This window comes from Gossypium raimondii, chromosome 8, assembly GCF_025698545.1.
Source record: "Gossypium raimondii isolate GPD5lz chromosome 8, ASM2569854v1, whole genome shotgun sequence".
Taxonomy (NCBI): Eukaryota; Viridiplantae; Streptophyta; class Magnoliopsida; order Malvales; family Malvaceae; genus Gossypium; species Gossypium raimondii.
In genome coordinates this window covers 44936014-44946800 of record NC_068572.1, presented here as the reverse complement: position 1 = coordinate 44946800, position 10787 = coordinate 44936014, and positions in this window count along the sequence as shown.

The window sequence follows — 10787 nt, the reverse complement described above, 5'->3', positions numbered from 1 at the left end:
CACGCTCTTTCGGAACAACCGAAACTAGAGTGTTCCACCAATAGTAAGCTGAATCCCGTAACAAAGATATAGCACATTTCAGGCACTCATCAGGCGTACAGGATAATTCATCGAAGACACGAATGGTATTATCGAGCCAAAATTCAGCCCGTTCAGCATCATCACTGTTGTGGCCCTAAATTCTTCAGCTCCATATTTTCTTATTTTATCAACAGGAGGTTTATTCAATCTCATAGGATCGATAGTCGGAGGTACCACAGGCTTTGGAAATGGGTTAATCGGGGTCGAAGGTTGTTGAACAGCCAGATTTTTCCGGATATATTGAGTAAACCATTCATTCATCATAGTATAAAAGGCTTGTTCAGTCTCATCACCATGGTTACTCGTATTGGGTCGAGAATCAACCGACTCTGTCCCTTGCACAGGAGCAGGGGCTACACTCTCGACATCATCCGCTACAGTTCGATCGGGATCTATTACTATACGAAAACACATTTTGTAGATGTCAGAAGTCATCACACTATCTCAATATAAAATATGGCATGTATAGCTAGACTCATACGCGCTACGTTCGTTCTAGAATCGACTAAATCGTAGCTCTGATACCAATAAAATGTAACACCTCTAACCCATATCCATCGTCAGATTAGGATTAAGGAGTGATACTAAATATCGAAATCTTACACTTAACAGAATGAGCCAAATATCAAGCTGTATATAAATATGCGTCTTGAATATGTAAATATATATATATTTAAAATCCTAATTTATTTCACCTAATTATCAAAAAACAATTTATTCGCCAAAAATATAAGTCATTAACAATCCACACCAAATATCAATCACGCTTTACTAATTAAATTTTTATATCATTCAAATACTTAAAACATTTTAAAATTAACATTTATCAATACATATCATATGCCGAGCCAATATTAAAACTACTATTTGCATACATTTATTTCATTAATAAATGATTAACTATGTAACATACTACTGAGACTTAAAGAACCAACCCTATTTTGGACAACAATTATTCATGAAATTGGACAGACAATAATATGCTCTAAATGGACAGACATTATACATCGAATTAGACGACTTAAATATACTCAAAATTGGACAGACATTATACATTAAAATGGATGACATCAATATACTTAAAATTGGACAACATTATACATTAAAATGGACAACATCAATATACTTAAGATTGGATGACATTATACATTAAAATGGACGACATCAATATACTTAAAATTTGTGACATTATACATTAAATCTATAACACAAAAATGTACCTATTTTCTCACTACCATTTTGTGTGCATATGACCATGACAACTTGAACCATATTATACACTATTAACCTCTAATTTTGTACCTAATTTACATGCTTAATATGCATACACTAAATCAAACCTGCACCACACAATCGGTCATCACATCTTTAAAAAAAATAATTATTGAACTTATATCTAAGCCAAGTATATACATTATCTAAATCTAATTAATCATGCACATGATACATAAGCATATACCCCAAATTGTTCATTAAACCATATGTATCAAAGTCAAATTCAAACAAAAAGAGATAAGCCATTTTTGCATGGCTTTTAATTACACAAACGCATTGGTTTCAAAATCAACATTTTTTTAACTATGCTATACATTCCATATATTTGAAAACAATTTAGCAAAATACGAAAAGGAGACACCGATAGTGTGATGAGCTTAGCTGACGATACCCGAACATGTAGCGATCACCAAAATCTATACATCAAACAATAATCCAACACATGGTAAGCTAATTTAGCTTAGTAAGTTACAAGCAAATAAACTCTACAATTTAACTTGACATCTAGAATAATATTTAACCAATTCATACTTCTAAATCATCTTGCCTTTAGCTTACCATAGCATAATATAATTATTCACTTCATACTATGATTTAACAAAAATCAATATAATAACACAACTATAAGCATTTCTTCAAATTTAAGTACAAGGTCAAGTACATTATACATTTTATTATCATAAAATATAAAGAATCATCTTAAATAAATATGATTCCAATTATAATCACCACCTAGGTTTAATACTTACAAAACTTAATCTTGAATACCACCAAAATAATTATTACTCACTTTATTACTCATGATTTCTCGATAAGTTAAATACTCGATATTAATAATCTTTCGAAAATATTTAATAAGTACGCACACTTAGTGCTTAATAATCAAACTTGCACACTTATTGCTTTACCCTTATACTCGCACACTTAGTGCTAATCTCATTATCGTATATTTTTATACTCGCACACTTAGTGTTGGAAGTCAACAACTCAATACGTCATAATTCAAAAATTTTATCACTACATATATATCAATTTAATTCAGCATAATTATGTAGATGTTAAGATAATTTAAAACGACACAACTATGTATGCTTAATAACTTACCTCGGATATTGTCGACTAATAGATCGGCTACTCAACTACCTTTGATTTCCCCCGATCTAAATCCGATTTCTTGGTTTCTTGATCTAAACATATTCAAATAAATCTCATTTAAACATATTTTCATTCAACTTAGTATAAGAACACAAAAATGGGCAAATTACATTTTTACCCCTAATATTTCACATTTTCACAATTTAGTCCTTTTTGCTCAAAACACAAAATACACAAAATTTGACTACACTCCTTAAGGGCCGAATATTCCTAGTGTCCATACAAACCCACACATTTCATTTATTTCACATTTTAGTCCCTCAAAAATTTTATTTTTACAACTTAACCCTAATTACTCAAATTCATCAAAAATTCAAAAACAAAGCATGTTAATCTTTCACATATCTTTCATATTTCATCATCAACTATCACAAAGCTCAAGCATTCATCAATGGCATTTCTCAAATCATCAACAATTCACAAAATTAAGACATGGGTTTTGAAGTACTCAAAGCAACGATCTCAAAAACGTAAAAATTATAAAAAACCGAACAAAAACTAACCTTGAATTAAGCTTCAAAATGGCCGAATATTTCAAGCTCTCAAACCTTGTTTTTCTTTTCTATTTTCGGTGATACAAACAATGAAGAAAAATCTTATTTCTTTTATGTTTTAATGATATAATAACATAATATTATACTATTATAATTATAACTTTTTATTTAATATATAAAAACTATATATTAACTATCATTGCCATCCACTATCCTTTAAAATGGGCTAATTGCCCTTTAAGAACCTCATATTTAAAAGCTACTATCAAATAAACACTTTACACCTTAATAAGCAAACTTCACATTTTATGCAATTTGATACTTTTGTCAAATTAAACACATAAGCAACAAAATTAATTCACGAAACTTTCACACATTTAAATTCACACATCATAAAAACACAAAATAATATTAAAATATTTTTCAGACTCGGATTTGTGGTCTCGAAACCACTTACACTGCGAGTGGATTTACGTGCATTGTGTTTATAGCATATTTTCCTTTTCAATGACTGGAGTGGCACATCTTATTATTTATCATTGGATTTTATGGTTTTATCAATAATCTGATTGATCTCATGATATTGGTCAGTCGTAGGTTCAATAAAGGGAAGTGGAACAGCTGCAGTGCTGTCCACTGGTGTTGCAGGCGTGGGATTTGCTTCTTCTTCTTTCTCAGCATTAGTTGCAATATTGACCGATTCCATTTTCTCTGTTTCTTCCTTTGGTTCTTTGGTTTCTTTCTTGGTAATGGCATGGTCTGTGGGAATAGGGTCTGATTTTTGTTGGCTGGGCTTCACCAACCTTTCTGCTACAACTGCCTGCAATTTCTTAGGGAAGTCAGGAAAAGCAGACATTGGCTTGGTAAAATTCTTTTGTAGGAACCTTTTCAGAGCGACGTCCCTTCTCTCCACATAGGTCTAGTAGATAGCTAATTTGTCCTAAACCTTTGCCAAATCTACAGCAAGCTGAAGCTGCTGAGTCTTGAAAAGATTATTCTATTTCTACAACTTTTCTAATAAATTGAGCACTTGTTGCTCGAATAAACTGTTAGAAGTGGAGGTGGTTGCAATGGAAAATATTGGCATAGAGGATGTTGAGGCTGACCCAGAAGGTTGTTCCCGTGGCAAATCCTCCCAGAAATCTTCGCAATAATCAATCTTGTAATGGCCCCATTTTTTGGGACGTCATCTTTATTTGCTTGGACTGAGACATGAACATGCTGGCAAAGCGCGGTGATTAAAAAAAGGAAAGTTCAGACTCTCGGTATTCTTTTTTGCACACCAGTGGACTTCGTTGAATATAATCTTACCCATATTAATCTTCTTACCTTGCATGATGGAATGGAGCAACAACATCTGCTCCTTATAAACTGTTGAGTTATGGGTCGAAGGGAGTAGGCACGTCTTAAGGAAGTGAGACCAAACCCTGAACTTGGGCTTCAAAGATGCCCTTTCCACGGTGTAACAATCTTGCCTGGACATCATCCATTTAGTTCCTTCCACACAAAGGTCTCAAAGAACCTGTTTCAATCCATCAACAGTGATGGCTGCAGCAAATTGGGTATGCTCATCTTGGATATCAGAAAGACAATACTAAGCATTAATAGTGTCCTCATCAAATAACACCGAGACTCCTTGCATGTATATAAAATAAACTTTTGGGGAACTAAGGTGAGTATAGAACACACGAACAATCTTGGTCAGAACATCCTCTAGATGCAAACAAAAAATTTGCCATCCATGTTGCTCGACGATGGAAGAAATGGATGCGTCGTGTCCCTTGAAAGCCTCATCTTTTAAAAAAACCATTTTCCAAGCAAAGGGATCACTTGGAAATATTGTTCTGATACTACTCTTCTGCCGCAACATTAAAGGAAATGCGAGGTGGCATAGCAGATGATTGAGGGGTAGATCATCTAACTGTTGTGGCAAGTTAAGGTAAATGTCTGTGTAGAAAAGGAAGAATAAAATTTGCAGTGTTTGAAGAAAGCACAAATAAGTGTGGAAAGAAAGAAAATTTAGAGTAATTGTAAAAGAATTGAAGAGGTTAGGGTAAAAGAAAAGAACGACAAAGTAATGAGTGATGGGGTATGACGTGAGTGATGGGAGGCCAATAATTATGGCCTGACTTTGGTGTGATAGAAATTTAGAGGGAAAGTGAAAAGGTTATGGTCCCAAATATTTGGGACACAAATTCCCAATGGGCCAATGAGTATCATACGGCCCAAGCTCACAATTGCTGTTATCAGATAGTGTTGACTTTTTAGAAAAATTAAATGTGCAAAGTAAGTTTTGTAGGATGGAGGAGGGAAAAAAAAAGGGATTTTTTGGGGGAACTATGAAGTGACCTAGTTATAAAACAAGAATTTTTGCTTTTCCACCATGGGCTACCCAAGTAACATAATGGGACAACCTGTCCAGAAATCTTTCCCTTGGACTTTTCTATCCAGTCAACCTATATTACCTCGTACCTCAACATCCATTTCCCATTTTGTCACGACATAACTCTCTTTTGCAATGCTGTGGCAAACTCCTCTTCGTAGCACAACTAATAAGTTCACACTTTTGATTGTCTCCAAAATCCATGAAAACAAAAACTACTCAAAGATAAAAACATAAATGGAAACAACATTAAATAATTAAAGATAACTAATAATAAAAACGAAATTAAAGTAAAGCAATTAAATAAAAGAAAGATGGAAAGAATTTTTAGCTCAAACATCTCGAAGGTCAATGGATTGTTTGTCTCGATCTACATGAGCACCCCAATAGTGCTTCAACCGTTGTCCATTAACTTTAAATGTGACCCCCATTTTTCTATCTTTAACATCAACAGCTCCATGAGGGTATACTCGAGCTACTTCAAAGGGACTTGACCAACAAGATTTTAATTTACTAGGGAACAATTTCAACCTAGAGTTGAACAACAACAACTGTTGTCCTGATTCAAATTGCCTTGGTATAATACTCTTATCATGCCACCGCTTGGTCTTCTCTTTTTATAGTTTAGCATTCTCATATGCGTGTGTAACACCCCAAACCTGACCTAAACATTAGGGCCGAATCTGGTGATGCCACATTGTAACACCTCTTACCCATATTCAACGCCGGAATAGGGTACGAGGCATTACCAGAATAAATACACTTATAGACATATTAAACCGAGTTATAAAATTTCATCCAAATTAAAAACTTTCAAATTATTATCTTCGAGTCGCTAATTAGGGTATACGAGGCCCAATACATACCCATTCATATGCTCAATATATTCGTTAAATCAATCCAATATTGAAGAATCCACTTTATGTCAGAATCAATATTAATAATAATCATAAATCTTTTCATGTTAATTTCATATATCACTTACTGAACTTCGAATGTTAATTTACAAATATGTAATTCATTCGAATGTTAATTTACAAATATGTCATTCACTAACACATTCTGGTGTGCACAATGTTTAATTGATGAAATCAGTTAATTGAGCTAAATTTCATGTTCATTCCAAATTTTCTTCTAAATCCATAAATGCTTCCACTTACCATTTACCTAATCAATTTCTCAAACCAAGCTATCACACAAAAATAATACATCACCTGTGCTTCATGAATTCAATATTCGATTCTTATCACCATCAAATCCATGTCATTCGAATACTTGAAGTTTATTCAAGCATATATTATTACGTTTCATATACCAAGCATATGTCAAAATTACGAATACACAATCAATTCATTTGTCATTTATTTGACTAGCAAATTAACCTCAAAATTTATAACATTCCATTACTTAAGATATGCCATAAAACACTCCCTTAACATAAACTAACACCATGACCAAATTTTAATTATGCTATTTATTACCCTTTTTCCGAATCACATAGCAAAATATTACAAATATGAATATATTTGAATACTATAATTATGTATCAACTTTCCAACATAGTTAATTCATGAACCACTCATGACATCACTTCATGCAAAATATACCACACACATGCTATGAAACTTTATTTTCTCTCATGAGTTTTCCATGACCAGTAATGTACCAATATAAGCATCACTCCTATTTCAATGTTTATCGATGATAATCAGACATATAACCAATTATACACAATTCATTCATATACTTTTTTGTCCTCCTCCTCCTCTCCATTCCACATCCTTTATGTATATAACATGCTTAAATAGCATTATACGTAATTTCACTATTCACTTATATTTAAATTCAAAGCTATCTATTTGAGCTAGAGTCACTAAATCATTTTTATCTGGCGTTACAGAGCTTCAAATTAAAATTCGTTAATTTTCCCTGAAACTATACTCACGTATCTTCTTACCATAAAATTTTTAGAATTTTTGGCCTATCCAATTAGTACATTTTATTTTTTAATGTCACCCCTGTTTCACTGCTCAACATCCCCGACCTCTCTTCACTAAAAATGAATTATCTCATTGTACAGATTTCGGATGATATTTCCATTTGTTTCCTTTAAAAATAGACTCATTAAGGATTCTAAAAATATAAAATATAACTCATAATTATTTTTTTTACAATTTTTAATTACTTTCTAAAGTCAGAACAGAGGATTCCGAAATCAATCGATAATTGTCTTACTAAAATTTAAATATCTAAAATTTATAACTCTTTTACTTACTCTATTTCTTCCATGTGAAAATAGACTCAATAAGCTTGAATTTCATATTTTGTTCAACATTAATTCACTTTCCACTATTTTTGGTGATTTTCCAAAGTGATACCATTGCATGCTGTCCATACACTTATATATCTTAAAATATATCTTTCGTCCACATATCATAAAATATATCGAACATAAAATCATAAATAAAAATTGATGCATTATTTACATAAAACTTACTTTAGTGCAACAATATAGAAACTTAGAAATTTAATCTTCAATTTTTTTTTCGATCAAGGTTGATTCCACTTCTTTCTTGATCTATAATAACATATTTAGCTTATATAACATTAAAATTATTCAATCCGGACCAAAAATCATATTTAGGAAAATTTACATTTTGCCCCTAAAGTTTATTCCTTTTCTTATATTTTATTCCTTTTCTTATATTTTATGACATGCTGGAAATTTTTCCTTCTATGGCAAACATCAAATTCTTGCTCTAACATGCATTTATGAATAATAATAATTTTTACCGATTATGCCGTTTCACTTGTTTTCACTGAAAATTGCTTAGCAAAAATTGTTTAACACAATTTCAAGCTTCATATTCTACCATAAAACATCAAAATAAACACATTTCACCTATGATTATTTTTCCAAATATAAGAAATAGATTAAATTATTGCTAGAATAAGCTAAATTAAGCTACCGGGACTTTAAAAACGTAAAGAACATTAAAAACGGGTCTTGGCACTTGCTATGGAGCTTGGAAGCTTGAAAAACCTAACCATGGCTTCCCCCTTGCTATTTTCGTTCATCATGGAGAAGATGAACAAATTTTTGGCTATTTTGGCCTTTTTAATTCTTTTAATTACTAAATAACCAAAATGCCCCAACTTAAAAATAACCTATTTCACTTATCTCTTGTCCATTTTTGTTCAACAAGTTAGCCAATGGTCTAATTACCATTTAAGGACCTCCAATTTAAAATTTCATAATAATTGAACACTTTTAACATGTAGAACTCGACTTTTTCACTTTTTACAATTTAGTCCTTTTGGCTAAATTGAGTTCCCAAACGTCGAAATTTTTGAACAAAATTTTTACGAAATCATTCTGTGAAGTTTTAGACCATAAAAATATAATAAAAAATAAATTTTTCCTCTTCAAATTTGTGGTCCCGAAACCACTGTTTCAACTAGGCCTAAAATCGGGCTGTTACAGCTTGTGCCAGAAATTCTTCCATTTCATTCAATTCTAACAACCTGTTATGGGTAGCAGCTTTCTAGTCCATATTCAGCTTTTTAATATCCCAAAATGCTTTATGCTCTAACTCAACAGGTAAGTGATATGGCTTCCCGAAAACAAGCTTAAAAGGTGACATCCTTAACGGTGTTTTGAATGTCGTACCATAAGCCCACAAAGCTTCATTGTCACACCCTAAAATAGGATATAGGAGTTTTAGGGGTATTTTAAGAATTTTGGCCTTTATGAGCTCAGAATTTATTAAGGTTGGTACTCGAAAATGTTTTCAAATTTTAAGTCAATTTTTGGAAACGAGTTTTGAATATCTTTAAATTTAGAAAAGGGACTGATTTGTAAAAAGGTCAAAGTTGTGAGTCTTTATGAAGCAATTGAACCAACTTTTCAAAATCAACCTAATAAACCCCTATTCTTAGTTATTTTCAGGAGTGCTTCTTCTCATCTCCTTAGTGTTGTCGTCGCTTGCTCCTCTTCACTCTATCAATTGATTTTTGACTCCCAAAGTATAATACTTTGAATTTCTATCATTTCCAAGCATTAAACCTCTCTAAATCCTCAAGAAATTACCCAAAAATCTTACCAATTTCATAAAAAACTCGTTATTCCTCTCATTAAAGGTAACCATTCGCATTCTCATTAGTTTTTAATGTTATTGGGTCTATGAAACTGAATTCTTAGTCATTAAATCACATGTTTTGATTAAAATTCAAAAATCAGGTCTTTGATGGTGAATTTTGAATTTGTGGATAAACTATTGGTTTTAAAGTGTTTTTCAATTAGTTTTAACATAATTAGAAGCTTTCTAAAGTAACTTTGAAGTTTCGTTAAGGATTTCTCGGGTTTTAATAAATTTTCATTTTTTATACCTTAAAACACATAGTTTTGTGTAGTTTAAAGGTTGAGAAATGGTCGTACGGAAAGATTAAGCATAGACTGAGATATTTGAATTTTAATGTTGTCATGCTAAAGGGTTAGTTATATGAGAATGTAGTTTAGGCTTGTACTTTGATTGGTTGACGTGAGTCATTGACTGTTACTTGACTATGTATATCGTGTGATTGTTGTCTGTGAAGCCTCAGATTCATTAGAGCCTACTACGAGGTGAAGGAAGAGCTAGTTCAAGCTCTCGATTTTGGGCAAAATTTGATAACCGGTAAGTGTTTTAGAATTATTGCTCATATTTAGGAATTTAGAGGTAGCCTAAACCCCTACTCTAAATTCTGAGTGTAAGTTTTCTTCTACTTATGCTAAATATGAGATAAATATGTTTATGAATTGTGATAAAGAAAATTATGATGTGATGAAATATGAACATGTTGTGATGACTACTGTGACGGTAAATATAAGGGTATGTTATTCAAGCCATGTGACAATGTGTATAATGTGCTAATGATATGATTATGCGGTGAATATGTGCAGATAATTGGTAAGTAATATTTGATGACATTATGGATATTTTGGCCTTGTGACTTAATGAACCGTTGGATATAGTTGGCATGCCATAGGATTGTGAGTACTCACTTATATGTGTTGTGATATGTGGGGCACTGAGGCCTAGGGACAGTTTGGAGAGATAAGGGAATGTGAGCCAAGCTCCATTCACTGGGATATGTATGTGAGGTGTGCTAGAGAGCGTTAGCTATATGCTTTGCTTATTGGATTTGTTTGACTTTACGATTCTATATGTGGTATGTTGGAGATCCGTGTATCCGATGAGTGATGATACATTCCACTTTATGTTTCATAAACTCAAAAGCCAAATTATCATACACTATGACTAAATGTGATTGTATGTAATTATATGTGCTCATATGTGATTGATATGTGTTGGAATATATATATGTATGCCTAAACGTTCATATAATAGAGTGTAAAA